Source organism: Stegostoma tigrinum, chromosome 12 (assembly GCF_030684315.1).
Source record: "Stegostoma tigrinum isolate sSteTig4 chromosome 12, sSteTig4.hap1, whole genome shotgun sequence".
NCBI classification, from domain to species: Eukaryota; Metazoa; Chordata; class Chondrichthyes; order Orectolobiformes; family Stegostomatidae; genus Stegostoma; species Stegostoma tigrinum.
In genome coordinates this window covers 39,825,966-39,832,375 of record NC_081365.1, presented here as the reverse complement: position 1 = coordinate 39,832,375, position 6,410 = coordinate 39,825,966, and positions in this window count along the sequence as shown.

Here is a 6,410-nt window from a genome sequence, read left to right as displayed (position 1 = left end):
GCTGTAAATCAGGAACAAAAACAGAAGTTGCTAGAAAAGCTCAGCAGGTCTGGCAGCATCTGTGGAGGAGAAAACAGAGGTAACGTTTCGGGTCCGGTGACCCTTCCTTGGAACTGATGGTGGCTGGGAAAATGTCAGTTTATTTGCAGAAAATAGCGAGGTGGGTGGGGTAGGGAGTAAACGATAGTATAGAGCCCAAAGAGAGAGGAAGACAGTTGGACACACAAAGGAGTTGCTAACAATCAGGCTGGGAGGGTGAATAGTTGTTAATGGGGACTGTTAGTGACTAATAACAGGGGAACTGTAGTGGCAAGCTATACGGTTACAAATGCCTGGTGTGTGGGGTGGGGAGGTTGGGACATGGGAGAGTTTAGGCCCTAAAGTTATTGAACTCAATATTGAGTCCTGAAGGCTGTAGCGTCCCCAAGCGGAAAATGAGGTGTTCTTCCTTCAGCTTGCGCTGGGCTTCATTGGAATACTGTAGCAAGCCGGGGTCAGAGATGTTGGCCAGGGAGCAAGGTGGTGCATCGAAGTGGCAGGCAACAGGTAGTTCAGGGTCTTTAATAATGCTTTAATGATGATCAAGAGTAGATTAATAGGGCAGTAATTGGCTGGGTTGGATTTTTCATCCTTTTTGTACACTTGAAATGCATGGGGAGCTTTCCGCTTGTTGGGTAAATGCCAGTGTAGCAGTTATACCGGAATACCGGAACAGTTTGGTTAGGGGCAGGACAAGATCTGGAGTCAGTGATAATGGGAACTGCAGATGCTGGAGAATCCAAGATAGAAGGGTCCAGGCCCGAAGCGTCAGCTTTTGTGCTCCTGAGATGCTGCTGGGCCTGTTGTGTTCATCCAGCCTCACATTTTATTATCCAAGATCTGGAGTCTCCAGGTCTTCCACTAGAACGAAGTCAGGCTCCATAGCTTTTACAATGTCCAGTGTCCTGAGCCATTTCTTGACATCATGAGGAAATAATCAACTTGGAAATACATTTCTGTTCTCTTACGGCTGTTGAGCCAGAAACCTGGAACTCCCTCATTAACATCCTGGATATATCTACACTAAATGAACTATGGTAGCTCAAGAAGGCACTATTCACCAAAGTCTCAACTAGGGACGAGCAATTAATTATGGCAATTAATAACATCACATAAAGGAAGATATAATAAAAACTTTAAAAGATTTGTTGTATAATAAGAGTCAAGTGAATTGACAGGTCAATTCTACATGATTAAAGGTCATGAAAAAATAATTATAGTGCTTATGAAGTCTGCAAATGTAATTTAAAGATTCTGTAACTAGTAGTTCTCATTTAAAGTTATTTTAGCCAATACAATGTAAGTTCCACTGACTTTGTATATTTTCTGACGAGATTGTAAATCAATTAGATAGATTATATTTATTGTCACTATTACTGAGTACAGTAGTACAGTGAAAAGCGTACAGAGTCACCATTCTCCAGCACCATCTTAGGATACAGTAGTTAAAAACAAGAACCAAAATTAAAGAAACAAAGGGAAAAAAAAATGTCCAGATCACCCTTGCCACTGCTGTCATTGTTCTGAGCCGAGCTCACCGATGCTGCCTGTGCTGGGCCCACTGTGGTGCTGCCATTACCACTTTGCTGCCTCCGACGTAACCACCTCAAGACTTGAAACATGCTGGCACCTGCACTGGCCACAGCAACACTGAAGTTGCCACATATCGGTGCCATCATTCACCGCTGGGCCCATCTCACTGACACGCTGGCATCTCAGAATTAATTGACGTATCAGAGTCTATAGCCTTCCAGAATAAATGCACGAGGGTGGCCCTTTTGAACCAGTGCTGGCATCAGAGACACTGTTGAAACCAGTGCCACTGCCACTGCCTCGAGTCCTACATTGGGCCCACAAATACTGAAGTTGTCACTTTCCAGCACCATCTCTCGCCACTGGGACCACACTCAATCCCAGTGCCAGTGCTGCCAGTTCTGCCACAGCTGAGGTCCCAAGGGCCAAAGGTAAGTGAGAACTGTAGAGAAAAGAAAAGTAGGAAGCAAAGAAGAGAAAAAAGAAAAAGAGAAAGGGGCAGTAGGAAGCACAGATGAGTAGGAACCCAAATGATGCTACTCTTCTGCTGCCATCTTGTATTTAGTTAGATTGTCATTGACATCAAAGGAACTAGAGGGCCAAGAATTAAACATCATGCCTTAACTATATGCTTCACTAATACTTGAAAATATATTTCCATATCTAATTTTGATTAATCAAGCAGCACCTGCTTAGCAATAACCTGCTCGCCAATGCTCAGTTTGGGTTTGATTAATGTGATATACAAGAACATAACATGTATCTAACATTTTAAGAGTCCATATTACTATGGCATTATCAATTACCCTTGAGTTCACAGGCTATTTTGTCGCATAGAAAATTGAAAAATAGGAGCAGGAGTAGGCCATTCAGCCCTTTGAGCCTGCTCCATCATTCAATATGATCATGGCTGGTCATCCAACTCAATACCCTGTTTCTGCTTTCTCCCCATGCTCTTTGATCCATTTAGCCCTAAGAACTATATCTAACTCTTCCTCAAAAGCATTTAATGTTTTGGTCTCAACTGCTTTCTGTAGAAGAGATTTCCATAGATTCATCACCCTCTCGGTGAAGAAATTTCTCCTTATCTCAGTTCTAAATGGCCTATCCCATATACTTAAACTGCGACCCTTACTTCTGGAATCTCAGGTTTCAGGAACATTCTTTCTGTATTTCCCCTGCCAGGTTCTGTTAGAATTTTACAGGTTTCTGTGAGAGCCCTTTCATTTTTCTAAACTGCAGTCAATATTGTCCAAACTGCTCCATCTCTCTACGTACATCAGTCCAACTATCCCCAGGAATCAGTCTAGTAAACCAGAATATCCTTCCTCAGAAAAGGGCACCAAAACTGCACACAGTATTCCAGGTGTGGCCTTACCAAGGCCCTGTACTGTTGCAGCAAAAAAATCCTGATCCTATACTTGAATTCAGAGACTCATCTGAATCTTTACTCAGAGTGGTAAGGGTGTGGAACGCCCTGCCTGCCAATGTGGTTAACTCAGCCACATTAGGGGTATTTAAATAGTCCTTGGATAAGCATATGGATAATGATGGGTTAGTGTAGGGGAGGGGCTTAGATTAGTTCACAGGTCGGCGCAACGTCGAGGGCCGAAGGGCCTGTTCTGCGCTGTATTGTTCTATGTTCTATGAATCCTATCATGACAAAGGTCAATATACCGTTTGCTTTCTTCAACACCTACTGCACCTGCATGCTTAATTGTAGTGACTGGTGTACAAGGGCAGCTTGTTGCATCTCCTCCTTTTCTAACATAGTACTATTTAGATAATAATCTGATTTCTTGTTTTTTCCATAAAGTGCATAATGTCACATTTATCCACATTACACTTCATCCGCCATGCATTTTCCCACTCCCTCACCTTGTTCAAATCACACTGAAGCATCTCTGAATTCTCCTCATAGCTTACCCTCCTGCTCAGCTTTGCATTGTCTGAAAATCTGGAGATATTATGTTTAGTTCCCTCATCTAAATCTTTAATTAAACCACAAACAGCTATAAGATGAAACTCCAATCCATCTGGCCCCACTGCTAAATTAAAATATTACTTTGTGCAATTACTCACAGAAGTACTCCCAAAACGACAGGCTTAAATAAAAAAAAACACTGAATTTGCACAATTAACACCATATATGTTTCCCTGAATTTTCATAGACCAGTTCCAAGTTTTTATTGGCTATATATAGTTAATGGTCTATAATTTTGACATTTCTGTTTGTAGATTATTCACCACGATTTGTGCTTATTTTTGATAATTTTTCCAATAATTAGTATATTGTAGGTGAAGTGCTAAACTGTCTAATTTGCCTGAATAAAAATAAGATTTATTTGTTCTTCAACATTGAGCTACTGTCAGTTATTTTTAACTTAACATACTAACAGATAAACACACAATATTTATATTGAATTTCTCTTGTTCTAATCTTCCAGCTGCTTTTGGTAATGAAGTCCTATGTTTTCCTATTTGACAGCAATGAATGAAAGGAATGGACTAATTGCAAAGAAACCTACCACTTACTGAAATGAAAATCAAACCCACTGGCACTAGTCTGCAAATCAGACTTGTTAAAATGATTTTCAATTGTTGGAAATCAGATAACAAACTAGGAATGTATTTGTGTGTAATGCTGTCTCTCTGTCAAGTGGAGTAGTTACAATATCCACCAGTGAGGTATGCTGGCATACGCATTAATGATCTATTAATGGTATAAGAGCAAATGTTCCTGGACAGAAGTCAAGATTCCACAAACTGCTGATATTTGGCATTGCTTTAGATGAAAATGATCTTTACAGTTTCAGCATGTGGGATTTAATGAGGAGGTAGGCTGAATGGATGAATTGCTTCATTAATTCCAACTACTTGATTTTTATACATTTACCTTACAAATTAACATATTTTTCCCAAGTATGATGGCAAAGAATAAGATTAGTGTCTGCCTGTGCTGTTGTTAATGATGCATTTGCATAGCAAGTACTACCAATTACCACATCATATCTGTGGTGCCCTGGCTTAATGGAAAGGCAAGGGAAAGGTGGTAATATTTAAAGCAGCATGACTCATGATACTTGGTTCATCAGTGCCAAAAGTGGCAGCTCAAAACACAGTCAGTGTAAGCAGGTAGGATCAGGAATCACCATTATGTTTAAAAAGGGTAGCAAAGCAAACTCAAGTATCAAGAGACCAATAAGTTTGATGTCTATTGTGAATAAACTTGTGAAACTCCTTATTAAGATAAGATTAAGACAGATTGTCATGAAGGAAAATGTCTAGCTGTAATTTACTGGTCTTCTTTACAAGTGTGACAGGGAAATAGATGGGTGTAAGTCAGCAGGGGGTGCTGTTCTTGGATTTCAATAACATCTGCGACACAGTTCACCTGAAAAGGCTGACATGGAAAATAAAGATCAGAATAAACATTAGCACCTCTGTGAAAGCCAATGAATGGGTTGGAGTGTTGACTTGTGATTTTAGTACACTTAGCAGAGTCTATCTGCCAATGAGCCAGAACAGGTTAGATGTCCTGAGTATAGCAGAAATATTTTGCTACCAAAATGCTGTAGGAGAATAATTAACAGTCGGATAACGCAACTAATGTGAATAAATTATCATTATTTACAGCACTGAGGCCATCGGGCATGACTGATTGAGAAACTAAACAATCAAGTGCATCCCAGCTAATGGGAAAAGCAGCAATCAATTGCAACATTGTAAAATGGGAATATAATTGGTTTACCAATATAATCTATGAGGTGGTAGTCCTGTAATTTTCATCAGTACAGGAGACCATTACCACTGAGATGTCAGGGGCATTTTCGAAGTTCTTCTGCTTTATATTGTTAATAATCTGGAAATAGAGATCACAACCAATGCATCAGATCTAAGTGCTGAAGTCCTGCCAGATCAGTTGTGAACAGTGGTGGACAATCAAACAACTCACTGGAAGAGGAGTTTTCACCAATATTTCCACTCTCTCAATGATGGAAAAGTCCAACACATTAGTGCAAAATATAAAGTTGAAGCGTTTGCAACAATCTTCAGCCAGAAACACCGAATGGAGATCCATCTCGGCTTCCTCCAGTGGTCCCCAGCGTCACGGATATCAACCTTCTGCCAATTTATTTCACTCTATGTGACGATGAGAAACGGTTGGAGGCACTGGATAATACAAATTCTATGGGTCCTAACAACATTCCAGCAATAGTACTGAAGACTTGTGCTCCAGAACTTGCTGCTCCCATACCCAAGCTTTTCCAGTACAGTTACAAAACTCTATCTACCCGACAATGTGCCAAGTTGCCTGGGTGTGTTCTCTACACAAAAGACAGGACATCTCCAACCCAGCCAATTACCCACCCATCAGTCTGCTCTTGAACATCAGTAAAGTGAAGGTGTCACCAACAGTGCTGTCAATACCTGCTTCCTGATGCCCCATTTGGTTCCTGCCAGGGCCACACAGCTCCTGATCTCATTACAGCCTTTAGTTCAAATATGGTAAAAGAGCTGAATTCCAAAGGTGAGGTGAGAAGGACAGTCCTTGACATCAAGGCCATGTTCAAACAAATGTGGCATCAAGGAGATCTGGCAAAAGAGTAATCAACTGGAATCGGGGGCAAACTTTCTGATGATTGAAATAGTTTCTGGACGTCAGTCATCTCAGCTCCAGGACATCTCAATAGAAGTTCCTCAGAGTAGAGTCCTAGGGCCAACCATCTTCAACTGCTTCATCATTGATCCTTCCTCCATAATAAGGTCATAAGTGGGGATATTAACCAATGATTGCAGAATGTTCACCATTACTTGTGACTCCAGAGATACTGAAG